Here is a 12,923-nt window from a genome sequence, read left to right on the forward strand (position 1 = left end):
TGATTATTCAGGATTGATTTCCTTTAGGATTGACTGGTTTGATCTCCTTGCAGTACAAGGGACTCTCAAGAGTCTTCTACAACACCAAAGCTCAAAAGCATCGATTCTTTGGCATGCAGCCTTCTTTATGGTCCAACTCTCACATCCGTACGTGACTTTTGGAAAAACCATAGCTTTGACTATGCAGACCTTTGCCAGCAAAGTAATGTCTCTGCTTTTTAATATACTGTCTAGGGTGGTCATAGCTTTCTTCCAAAGAGCAAATCATCTTTTCATTTCATGGCTACAGTCACCATCTGCAGTGATTTTGGAGCTTAAGAAAATAAAGTCTGTCACTGTTTCCATTATTTCCCCATCTATTTGCCATGAAGTGATGCAACCAGATGCCATGATCTCTGTTTTTTTAATGCTGAGTTTTAAGCCAGCTTTTTCACTCTCCTCTTTCACCTTCATCAAGAGGCTGTTTAGTTCCTCTTTGCTTTCTGCCATAAGGGTGGTGTCTTCTGCATATCTGAGGTTTTTGATATTTCTCCAGGCAGACTTAATTCCAGCTTGTGCTTCATCCAACCTGGCATTTTGCTTGATGTACTCTGCATATAAGTTAAATAAACAGGGGAATATACAGCCTTGACGTACTCCTTTCCCAATTTGGAAACAGTCTGTTGTTCCATGTCCAGTTCTAACTATTGCTTCTTGACCTGCATACAGATTTCTCAGGAGGCAGGTCAGGTGGTCTGGTATTCCCATCTCTTTAAGAATTTTCCACAGTTTGTCATGATCCACACAGTCAAAGGCTTAACGTGGTCAGTGAACAGAAGTGGATGTTTTTCTGGAATTCTCTTTCTTTATGTATGATCCAGTGAATGTTGGCAGTTTGATTTCTGGTTCCTCTGCCTTTTCTAAATCTAGCTTGAACATCTGGAAATTCTCGGTTCACATACTATTGAAGCCTGGCTTGGAGAATTTTGAGCATTAATTTGCTAGCGTGTGAGATGAGTGCAATTGTGCGGTAGTTTGAACATTCTTTGGCATTGCCTTTTTTGGGATTGAAATGAAAACTGGCCTTTTCCAGTCTTGTATCCATTTCCATATTTGCTGGTGTATTGAATGCAGCATTTTCACAGCATCATCTTTTAGGATTTGAAATAGCTCAGTTAGAATTCCATCACTTCCACTGGCTTTGTTTGTAGTGATGCTCCCTAAGGCCCACTTGACTTTGAACTCTAAGATGTCTGGCTCTAGGTGAGTGATCACACCATCGTGGTTATCTGGGTCATGAAGATCTTTTTTATATAGTTCTTCTGTGTATTCTTACACCTCTTCTTAATATCTTCTGCTTCTATTAGGTCCATACCATTTCTGTCCTTTATTGTGCCCATCTTTGCATGAAATGTTGTCTTGGTATCTCTAATTTTCTTGAAGATATCTCTAGTCTTTCCCATTCTTTTTCCTCAAATGATATTGAGTATTAACTAATACCTCTTTAACCCGAGTGAAGTACAGACAGGATCTGGGAGATTTAAAGATAGGAAACAATCTGAAAATGGCCTATTAGCATGTTGCTGTTGGAATGCATTTACCCAAACCTTCAAGGTCTTCCTGAAACAGATGTGAACAGTGAAGGCAAGTGGATTTATTCATTCCCTTCAGCCTCTTTAATCTCGTCAATTTGTGTTCTAGGTCATTGTTTCTGATCTAATACCCATATTGATGAATGCCACTATGTATTACCTCACTCACACCCTGCCCAAAATTACAAAAATGAAGAAGACGAAAAGAGGGCTTGGTATCTCAGTAAGAGACTCCCTAGAAATTTATGACTTTATCTAATAAAATAAGTGCAATCATGTATCATTGTAGAATCTTGTATCATAGATCCAAAGCCCCTCTTCATAGTCACTGCTGCTACTGCTGCTAAGTCGCTTCAGTCGCATCCGACTCTGTGTGACCCCATAGACGGCAGCCCACCAGGCTCCCCTGTCCCTGAGATTCTCCAGGCAAGAACACGAGTGGGGTGCCATTTCCCTCTCCAATGCATGAAAGTGAAAAGTGAAAGTGAAGTTGCTCAGTCGTGTCTGACTCTTAGCGACCCCATGGACTGCAGCCCACCAGGCTCCTCCATCCATGGGGTTTTCCAGGCAAGAGTAAGGGAGTGGGCTGCCATCACCTTCTCCTCATAGTCACTAATAAATGAAAAAAAAAATTCCCTCTTCTATTTGTGTGGGCATGGATGAACAAGCTTTTACTATGAAAAGCTGAATAGTAAATATTTATAACTTTGTGAAAAATAGAGTTTCCATTTTAGTTACTGAGCCCTGCAGTTGTATATAAGAGCAAAAGCAACCATAGACAGTATATAAGCAAATGGATCTAATTGCATTCTAATAAAACTTTATTTGCAAAAACAGGCATTGGGCTGAATTTGGTCCATAGGCTCCAATTTGCAGATCTCTGATGTAGAAGAAAATGGGGTCTTCTTGGGAAGATATCTTTCTGTGATAACTTTAAAAATGGATAAGAGTTAACGATTTTTTATTTTTTCTGCATGGATGTTTTACTTGCCTTCTTACTACCCTGGGTGGGTCAACTGATTTATTTTGCAGACTTATTTGTCTCTTTATTTTATTTTATTTTTTTTGCTGTTGGCTTTTTTGTTTTTATCTTTTTTTGGCCGTGTTATGTGACTTATGGGATTTTTACTTTACTAGGTATTGAACCCAAGCCCTCAGTGAGAACATGGAGTCCTAATCACGAAACTGCCAGGGGAGTCCCCGTCTCTTTCCCTTTTTCAATTTTATTTTCTTATTGCTTGGACAGTCTCTTTGAGACATTTAAAACTAGATTAGAGAAAATTTCCCAGTCACTTCTAGGAACAATTATTTTCATTATCAACTACTTCTGTTAAGTCTGAGATCACAGAAACATTTATTTACTTATTCCATTAATTTCATCAGTTATTTTTGATCAGCTTAAACTCTTTCATTTGTTTCTCTTATTTCTGTTACAGAGAAAGAGCTCATAAAATGATACTAGTTATTGATAGATATAATAGGACAGCTAACTAGTGGAAAAATTTTTTATACCTCATTATTGTGTCTAGATTACTACAGCTGTTGTCTTCAAAAATACCAGATTAACTGAATCAAAATTTGGAGTAAAGCAGAAGCATGAAGTGAATAAACTTTTGGGGTGAGAGGCTGGACTGGGGCATGTTTTTGAGGAATTGCTGGACAATGTCTGTAATCTTTTCTAGTGTACTTTCTAGCTACATAACCCAATAAAATCCCCTTGGGCTTAAGCTGGTCTAGATGCATTTCTTTCCACTTAAAGAATCTTAGCTAAAAGAGAGGATTTCCTATTGGTATTGAGATTCAAAGGATAATAGATAGACAAGGGAGGGATTGGGGTCCAGGCAGAGGAAAGAGCAGGTGCAAACAAATGACAAGGACTTTCTTAGTGCTGGAAATTAGAGTAGAAAGGTATTGAGGTAGGAGATAAGGCTGGAAATGCGGACCAAATCGTGACGGCCATGCCTTTCTGAAGTGTTTGAAGTGTATCCTGTATGCAGTGTTGATGTGTTAGCCTTTCAGTTGTGTCTGACTCTTTGTGACCCCATGGACTGGGGCCTGCCAGACATGCAGTGAGGAGCCATTAAAGAATTTTGAGCAAGGGAGCAAGATGAGCAGATGTGGGCTAGGCTATTTGTTCTAATGGTGGCATGATGGAACCAGAATGGAGGAAAGACCACCAGTTGTAGGTTAGTTGCTGCTGTCTAGGTAAGATATGAAAGCTGGAGCCAGGACACTGAGGGTGGGAATGGGGAGAAGAAAATATGTCTGAAAAGTATTAAGGATGAAGATTTAACAGTGGTCGAGTGACTAGGGTTAGGGTTAGAGTGGGATGAATAAAAGATGCGAGAATAAAAGAACAGGGAGGAATCTGGATGGTTGTCAGTTTTCTGGCTTGGACAGCTGTATGAATAAAGGTACTCATCATCAAGATGATAGGAAATGAGGTATATGTGTGTGGAGGAATTGGTGTGGGAAGCGAGGACAATGGGAAGATAGACAATGAGTTTAATTTTGGATAGGTTGAAGTAAAGGTTCATGGGTTATTCATTTGGCTTTTGTGGGAGGCAGTTGGGTAATCAACGGCAAACTGTGGTGATTGAAGAGGGTGCTCAGAAAGAGTTTGTGCTCAGAAAAGAAGAGGTGCTGGACCATGGGGACATAGCCATTTAAAAATTGTGGTCAGAAGGAGCAGCCAGGGAAGGAAGAGAAATAACCAGGGGGATGTAATAACCAAAATCAAGAGATGGAATAATTCTCAGAATGATAAAGAAATTAAGGACATTAGATATTCCAGGGAGGGCAAGCTTTATAAGAGTTGAAAAGAATATATTGAATCCGGATACTGGTAGATAACTGGTGATAAGTGCAAAAAATGGTTTCAGGGGCTACATGAAGAAAAGGCCCAGACTGCAAAGCTCTGAGGAGGAGTCAGGGATGATATAGCCATTTTTGACCAATTTTTCTCTATTTCACTGTGAAGGACAAGAGGAAAAATAGCCTAGGAATTGGGAGCGCATAAGCCTAGGAGTGTTAGTTGTTTTTCACTTATAGAAGAGATAAAGCATGTTCATGTGCTACAAAGAAGGAGTAAATAGAGAAGAAAAGGATGAAGATAAAGGAGAGAGAAGGAATGTTAATAGAGCAAGGGCCAAGAGGATGGAGAGGAGGATTGGATCCAGAGAACAGGGAAATGGATGAGTAATGGATGAAGTAGTTGACCTGGTTCAGTTTAGTTCAGTTGCTCAGTCGTGTCCGATTCTTTGTGATCCCGTGGACTGCAACACGCCAGGCTTCCCCTCCCTTTTGGGCCTCCCTCCCATACCCCTCCCTATCCCACCCCCCTAGGTTGATACAGAGCCCTGTTTGAGTTTGCTGAGCCATAGAGCAAATTCCCGTTGGCTATCTATTTTACACATGGTAATGTAAGTTTCCATGTTACTGTCTCCATACATCTCACCCTCTCCTCCCCTCTCCCCATGTCCATAAGTCTATTCTCTATGACCAGACATAGGATTCTTGACTGAGTTTTTTTCTTTGACTACTTAGAATATATTGATCCACTGTCTTCCGGTCTCCAAAGTTTCGGATGAGAAAATCTGTTTACAATCTTACTGAAGATCTCTTGATTATAATGAGTGCTTCTCTCTTGCTGCTTTCAAGATTCTCTCTTTGTCTCTGTCTTTCAAAAGTTTGATTATGATGTGTCTTGGTCTGGGTCTTTTCAAATTCATTTTACTTGAAGTCATTGAGATACTTGAATGTTTATATTCACATCCTTCATCAAATTTAGTATGTTTTCAGCCACTTTTTTCCCCCGATATTTGTAATCACTTTCTAATTTCCCCCATACATGCAGTTGTTTCTGAATGTCCTAGTTTGGTAATACCTGGTTCTCAAAAGGATTAAAAAAGAAAAATGACAGAGATAAGAGGATGGGCACCAACCTTTTAAGTCCCCCAGGAATCACTTGGGCCACAGGAAGAAGGGATTGCAACAGTGTAGGGTGATGCAACAATAGGAGCTGCTCACCTCTTTACACAGTCAGCAAACAGCCAGAACTCGGATCACTCATATTTGGAGGACAGGGTCCTTTTTGCTCACCTTAACTCCTGCAAGCTCTGTGCAGGCTGCTCCAGGAATGCATGTGCAACTTGCCTGACACATGGCTGGGGGAGGGGGGGGATAAGTAGCTACTACTGTGGTAATAGCTGTAATGGACTGAAATGGACCACAGTTTACCATCCATCATCCCCTGGAGGTTGCAAAACTTCAGCATACTCCAGGATTCCGAAATAGTTTTACCAGACAGATTCTGCTGGTGCAATTGTTGTCTAGGTGGGGAGAGAGATTCCTGGTGCTTCCTTCCTCCTCTGCCATCTTCCCCAAAACCCTCTCCCTGTTTCTTGTCACATCATTGTGTGTTTATACAGTTCCATACTGTGCTCTTTTGTGGGCCTGCTAAATAAGTGGAAGATCCAGATGACTATTGTGAAGCTCATTTTAGCTAGAGAGACAGACATGAAAGAAATCTTGATCAGTACTAAGCAATCAATGTGTAAAAGTTGCTCAGTTGTGTCCGACTCTTTGCAACCCCATGGACTGTAGCCTGCCAGGTTCCTCTGTCCATGGAATTCTCCAGGCAAGAGTACTGGAGTGGGTAGTCATTCCTTTCTCCAGGGCATCTTCCTGACCCAGGGATCGAACTCAGGTTCGATTGCAGTGCAGGTGGATTCTTTACCTTCTGAGCCACCACCAAGCAATCAATAATGCATAACGAAGTACAAGAGTTTTGACAGGAATGGCCAGAAAATGACACTCTTACTCTTGCTTGTCTCTTCTTAATCTACACCAAACAATGGTATCTAATTACAGTGTCTTTTCTCTGACCCAGTCTTGGGCACATAATTCATCTCAGGGTTTTAGGAAGTCTCTAATAGTTGATGAGTTGGTGCTTGAGTGGAAAGGTATTTGTCATCCCTCATTTATGGCAGAGATGGTAAGTACCATGAGACCTAGAAGAAAGTTATACTGTTTCCTGGAATAAATTGTGTTTTTCAAGGAAAAGGACAATATGTTCTATTTTTTTTAGTACTTTCCACACCATTACAATCAGAGACTCAATTATGACCTATTAAATTAACTTAATAATTTTAAGAGATCTCATTGTAAGGAAATAAGTCAACTTAAAATATATTAACATATTGTTTATAGCACTTCTGTAAGTGCCAGAGAAAAGTCATGGTCTTTAAATGAGTTTGTTCCAGCATCTGTAGCTTTTTTTCCCCTTGCCATTTAAACTCATTTTCTATTATTTTCTTTGTTCTTATGGAAGACAGAAAACAGCTGGTCAGCATCCGCTGCTGATACTTGTTAGATGCCTTCTTAAAAGGCTTTTAGCTTGAGGACATTATGCTAAGTGAAGTAAACCAGTCACAAAAGACAAATACTGTATGGTCCACCTCAGTCAGGTACCTAGGGCAGTCATGCTCACAGGACAGAAAGTAGAATGGTGGGTGCCAGGGCCTGGGGAGAGGGGGCAATGGGAAGTTAGTGTTAATGGGTACAGAGTTTCCATTTTACGAGATGAAGAGAGTTCTTTGGACGCAGCTATGGCAGCACAATAATGTGAATATACTTCACGCTGCTGAAGTAAACATTTAAAAATAATTTAGATGGTAAAATTCTTATTCCCTACATGCATAGCAAGGCGTATCTTTACCGTATGGGGATATCAGAGAAGCCGTGACCCAGCAACCTCCTCCTCCACAACATTCTTTGCTCGACTTCCATTTGCCTCTCATCTTTCTTTATGGCCCTTTTTGTGTCCTTTCAGAAACTTTTGCTCTCTCCTCTGGACCATCTTCAGGCCATCCACAAGCCAGATGTAGTTTTGGGGAAATGGCAGCACCAGTGCAGTGGGGAGGCTGTTTCAGAGGGCCTCAGGTTTTCTGCAGGCTGACGGTTGCTGTGTTTGCTTGAAGACAGCCTGCATTGCCCGTGGTTTGTACTAATCCATAGACGTGGCTTCAGTTCTGTAAGGTTGGGGTGGATGAATTAGGTGAAGTCTAATGGAATTTACAGCTCACCCTTTCCTCGGGACTTTTTTATTGTGAACTTATTAACATTGTTATCATTTGGAAATATATGTAATGAAATGTCATACCTTGGTTTTTCAAAATTATGTATTTAATACAAACCAAAAGCACCAAACTCTGTCTTTCCATTTTTCCCATCTCTTTTCATAACTGAACTTCACCCTGTTGGAATGATTTTTTTGAAAACAAAGCCCTCGCTTTTTGATTAAGGACTGGGGTTCCTAAGTAAGAGCACCTGAATACAATTGGGCATTATGCTAATTAGCTTGCTTTCCTTTATCCCTACCTGCACTGAGCTGAGAGTCCTTAATTTCCTTGTAACCTCCACCTAGATGTTACAGGTTGCTGGCCTCACTGGGCATGCCTCATCAGTTAAGTAGTTCAGCTGGCTTAGTTTTAAATCTCTCTCCTTTGCCAGTCTGTAGCAGAAGGGCCTTTGGGTGAAGATGTAGAAACTTGGAGAGGAGTTCTTACCCTGTTACCGTAAGTGTGTGACCATTTTTCTGATTCTTCAAGGGAAGAAAAATCACAGAGTGGAGGTTTGCTCTTGTCTTGTGACCTGACAGCACTGTTGTTGGTTTGGGGCAGTGTTTGCTTTCACTGTTCAGCTGTGTCTGTGAGGAGGAGAGAAGTTTGGGGAGGCATTAGAGTAAGGATATTGAGTAGAGTAAGAGATTAAGATTTGTCCACTACCTGCCTGCTCCAAAATAATGTCCCTAGAAACCTAACCTGAACATCATGGTTCTAAGACACGATGTTATACTAGTTAGAAATCGCACGTATGTGTGTGTGTGCATATGTATTACCTCTTTAGTCCACCATCCAGAAGGCTTTCCCATGCTCTTTCCCAGCCACTAACTTCCCAAAGGTTATGTGGAATCATTCGATGGTGTTGGCGTCCAACCCGTTGGCGTACACTGTAAAAAAATGTGGCTTTAATTTTGGTGGACCAATCACATCCCAGGATTTAAGGGACTTTGGATCTGTGCTGGTATCTAGTATTCAGGGTGCTGAAAGGTGACACTGGTGGAACTGCTGGAAAAGTCAGATGTGGTGTCTGTGCTGGGTCACAGTTTTGCCCTGTACCAAAAGAGGTTAGATGCTACCACTGATTTTATAGAAGTTGATGTTGGTCTGGAGCTTGACACTGTGCTGGTGCCATGCTGTCTGCTGGCCTTTCACAGGGAATTCTGGCCTTCTTAATTTGACTTCATATTTTGTGGATGACCCATGTGTTTTGGACAGTGTACTGCCTGTGTGGCAGAGTTGATTGGCGCCATTGGGCTCTGTGTTACCAGAAAGCATTGCTGGTCGAATCCTTACATGAGCTGTCGGCTGCATGACCATTACTGGTCTTCAGTCGTTACCAAGCGGATGCCCCAAATGAGCCTGGATCAGTTGTTTGTATTCCAGTCTATAAACTGTCAACAAAACAGGGCAGTTTCAGAGTGTCTTGACAATCTCAGTAGCTTAAGGCGAAGATTGTTTCCCTGATGTCTGGAAATGTGCAAACTTGTCCTCCTGAGGGCAGTGGCATTGTGTTGATTAAATAGAACGTATCACACCATGGTGGTGGTGTACTGATGAAGTTAGAGTACTCTGAATTTCGCACATGCAGTCAGATGATGCTGGGGAAGATTTTCATGCTGGCAAATGAATCACAGAAGCTGTTCCACAGCCCCTAGCAAAATGTAAGCCAGTGAATATGCACTTGAAATATGTGTGAATGAATGTGTGAACAAATGAACAAATTTAATTAGTAGCTCTCAAAGTCTTGTCCTGAAATTATATTAAAAATCTCCAGAAAGCCTTGATACCATCCCTTGCCATTTTCTTCTACCTGTTACGTAGCAAATATCACACTGCCCAACTGTTTTGAAGTCTGAAGCTACAGGATGTTTTTCAGCAACTGATACTGAGAAAGTAAACCAGGAGACTTTTTTTCCGGGGTGTTAGAGAGGAAAAGAGAATGACTTCCAGTGCCTTCTGATAATTTAACTGAGATTGGAGGAGGGCTACTCGTCTCAACATTGCAGAAATTAGCAAAACATCTCTGAGAACTCAGGAGAGTAAAATTCAGTAGTAACTCACACATGGGAATGATCAGCTCAAAATTCAGTACCATATGCACATGGGAATGATCAGCTCAAAATTCAGTACCATATGTGCGTCACTGCTAGACTTTACTCTGTTGATGTATCAAGGAAAATATTGTTTTCAGAAGGTTGTTACAAAATTTGAAACTGGTGGAGAGAGAGACTGCAGGAAGAGCTTTCTCTCCCTGTGAAAGGGCACAGCCACTTAAGAGGTGTCAGAAAAATAATACATTCAGAGGTTGAGTCCCTAGGGAAAAGCCAACACATCAGTGGCGATACTGTAAGAAATAAGGGCCAAAGCAAAGGACAGGGAAGAGTCAGAAACAACATGCCATCCTTTTCAGCGAATTTATTGCACATGGAAGGGATGCAGGAAGGGATGTTCATCCTGAACACTAGCGAAGAAGAGAGAGGTAGATGATTTCAGATCGGTGTAAAACAGACTTTAAATACCACGTTAGGGGCTTCCCATTGGCTCAGTCTGCCTGCAACGCAGGAGCTGCAGAAGACACAAGTTCAGTAGTCGGGAAGATCCCCTGCAGGAGGGCGTGGCCGCCCACTCCAGTATTCTTGCCTGGAGAATCCCATGGACGGAGGAGCCTGGTGGGTTACAGTCCATAGGGTCACAGAGTCGGACAAGACTGAGCAACTGAGCATGCGTGCCCCACATAAGGATCAAATCCTCATAGAAGACAGGTCTGCTTTCCACTGGAGGGCAGTTGTTTTTCTTCTTTCTGTTGTTTCAGTCATTATGGTCACAAGGGTTAACAGGTTTGAAAGAGTGAGAAGTAGTGCCGCCTATTTGTTTGTCTTCAGTAATTTCCTCTGTAATGGTAAACAAAACTTTCCATTATGTGTGTTACTTGGGATCTTTTAAAAATCAAAGGAAACAGTGGGCAGTCCAGGTGACATGGGAATAATCGGGGCTTGTATCCGAAAAGGCTCCCGCCCCAGCAGGCGCATCCTGGGTTCCATTACTGGCTGTCCCTCGCTCCCCTGTTTGAAGCGGCTGGGCGGACTGCCTTCGCCTGGAAGCCGATAAGACACGCTCATGGCACGCTCTCATAGTTTTCCAAGAAAAATAGCAGAGAATGCCCTTACGTTGAGGTGCAGGAGTTGCTGACTGGCAGGGCCTCTCAAGAATCAGCAGGCCCACATTTTTGCCTCCTCGTGTTCCCAAGTTGATTCACAGCTCAAAATGAGTAAAAACCGATGTGTTTTTGTAAATCAACAAGTACAGACCCTCCACTCCTTCTTTAAATGTTGATGTGCCAATTTAAAAATATTCGCCTCTGCTCAGAAAATTACTCTGCTGACAGTGTTTGCAAGAAAGGGATTGTCCAAACACTCGAAGTAGATAGTTACAGCTTTGTTTATGTTTGTTCATATTAATGATAACTCAGATAATAATTCTTGAGCAGCACTATGAGCCAGGCTCTGTGGTTGGTACAGGGATCAGGGCAGTAAATGAGTGTCTACCCAAAGAAGCTTTGATATTTAAGGACAGGACATGGTTATTTTCGAGGTGACATTGCATAGAAAAACTGAACACTGGCAGTGTGGGTGTAAAAACGTGTAGCATTATGTTTTGTGTATAATTTCTCAGAGCTTTTCTTTTTATCGTTTTGTTGGGGAAGAGTATTTAATGTCAAAATTACTATTCTGAGCGAACATAATTAAAGAAGAGAAAACTGAAACTGCTGAAGTTTGTGATTGTAGCAGAAGAATTTTTTTTTGGGTGTCTGCCTTACAGAGCACATCTTATGCATTCTTATTGCAGGAAAATTTAGCTTTGGTCTTCTCTCTTAGAGTCACTCATTTTGTGTTTTTGGATTGAGGAACAGCCATTTGTAGGGGATGTTTCTGTACTTCTAATTCAAGCAGACGTACATACACAAAGCATAGTCTTTATACATCGTTCATGATTGCTTCCCGCAAAGTTGTATGCTATTATTTTGCAGAGAGCAGCTGTACTTTAGAACAGCATGGATTCTGTCACTGTTTTCCCAGGTTTATCTGAAATATCTCATTTGAGACTGAGTAGCAATGGAACCAGGTTTTGGTGGAGTGTACTTGTTTATAATCACTGTTCTCTTGGAGTGTTTTTCCTTTTCTTTTTTTTTTTTTTTTTTTGGTATGTCCTTTTACCAGAAATCCTAGCCTCAAAACAAGTAGTTCTATTTTGATGTGTTTTACCTGGCAGCTGCCCTCTGCCTGCTTGCTCTGGACACTGTCAGGCTGTGTGTTTCTTTTCTGAGTATCATTTACTTGGTCAGCTTGCGTGTAAAGATACCCTCAACCCTGCGCTCTCATCCGCCTTTGTAGCCTCAATAAGAGCGAGCTTTGATTTGAGGAAGTTCTAAGTTGAGTGGGTGAGAGTAAGCTGGTGCTCTATGAGCGCCGGGGCCGACACACGCCGAGCTCCATGCAGGTGCAGCTCTGTCCAGTTGCGAGTGCGTGGAGAGCTTATTTTTATGTCCCCAGCAAGCGCGCATAATCTTAGGCAAACAAACAGCCCTGCCAGAAGGGACATCCAACAGCTCTTCAAGGCAGAACAACAATTCTTGGCTCCTGCATCAGTAAAATTATCTATTTTCAAAACAATCCTTTAAAAAAAAGAAACCAACAAAGGGGATAGTGTTGTTTATGTAACTTTTTTGTAAGGTTATAAAAAGTTTTTCTCTCTGCGTACAAAATGGGAATGGTACGTGTTCCCAAGTCTGGAGAGTTTGTTTGGGAAGCTGTGCTATCTCTTGGGATTTTCCTTTGCTTATGATTTCAGCCTCTCTCCCTTGTGTAAAAAATAATTTTTTTAAATGTTTGGCTCTGAAAGTTCTTAGAATGGTTGTTGGGAGCTGGGTAAATGGGATGGCCTCTCTTGCCCCTGGGGGCTGTTCTGAGGCCCCATGATGGGGATAGATAGGGCTAATCTTTGCCAAAGCGGGATGAGATGGGGCAGGCTGCTTGCAGCAGCTCCTGGCCTCTCTGGATGCCCACAGTGACTCATTTAGCTTGGGCTGAACACATTTTTATTTAGATTTCTTTTTTGTTATTGCTCATTGGCCATCAGCTTCCGCTAGTAGCCTATTAATTGTTGAAATTAGTATGACTGAAGCTCACCCTGACAGAGGGCAACACACAATATGTGTTGAGGGGAGGGA

General features: G+C 41.7%; 2 long non-coding RNA genes across 2 annotated transcripts in view; one reads left to right on the plus strand and one right to left on the minus strand.

Moving 5' to 3' along the window:
- The window catches only part of LOC110126889 (uncharacterized), a 144,575-nt gene that overhangs the window by 77,503 nt on the left and 54,149 nt on the right, over positions 1-12,923 (plus strand). The gene's annotated exons all lie outside the window — the stretch shown is intronic.
- Positions 7,299-8,584, minus strand: LOC110126890 (uncharacterized). Its single transcript, XR_002310579.2, has 3 exons — positions 8,473-8,584; positions 8,141-8,280; positions 7,299-7,603 (listed from the first exon to the last, which is right to left on the minus strand). It is a non-coding gene; the product is annotated as an uncharacterized lncRNA (long non-coding RNA).

This window comes from Odocoileus virginianus, chromosome 16, assembly GCF_023699985.2.
Source record: "Odocoileus virginianus isolate 20LAN1187 ecotype Illinois chromosome 16, Ovbor_1.2, whole genome shotgun sequence".
NCBI lineage: Eukaryota > Metazoa > Chordata > Mammalia > Artiodactyla > Cervidae > Odocoileus > Odocoileus virginianus.